The sequence below is a fragment of the Penaeus monodon genome, chromosome 24 (genome assembly GCF_015228065.2).
Source record: "Penaeus monodon isolate SGIC_2016 chromosome 24, NSTDA_Pmon_1, whole genome shotgun sequence".
Lineage (NCBI taxonomy): Eukaryota > Metazoa > Arthropoda > Malacostraca > Decapoda > Penaeidae > Penaeus > Penaeus monodon.
Genome location: NC_051409.1, coordinates 35,859,389 through 35,859,806, shown reverse-complemented (window position 1 = coordinate 35,859,806; position 418 = coordinate 35,859,389). Strand labels below are relative to the sequence as shown.

The 418-nt window shown below is 51.0% G+C and overlaps 1 pseudogene; it reads right to left on the bottom strand.

Annotated features, from left to right (window-relative positions):
- Window positions 1-418, bottom strand: part of LOC119588747 — a 5,174-nt pseudogene that overhangs the window by 1,355 nt on the left and 3,401 nt on the right.

Genomic DNA, 418 nt, shown 5'->3' with positions numbered 1-418 from the left:
TTTACCAGCAAGGCTCACCCCGTCCCCCCTCTCCCGCTCACCACCCGTAGGAAGTTACAACTCGGTATTATTACAGCGCTACAGGAGAAGGACAACACCTATCATTAATAACCATGACGTAATGTGCGAGCGCGACAGGTAATCAATAGGAAAGAGGGTCTCCCTTCTCTCCCAACCTCCCCCCTTCCCCACCGTCCAGTCAGGTCACAGGTCACCGAAGGAGGGTTTTAAACATGGTCATCTCAGCTGTTCACCAGATGCGATGTAGGTCAAAGATAATTAATTAGGCCTTCCTTCTTGAACGTGGAGGAAGGGGGATGAAGAGGGAGTCACCCATCACCCCAACGAGGTGGGACTGGGGGGGGGGGTGAAAAGAGTCTAGGTAGTAAATGATACGATGATGTTCATGAGTCTTTAA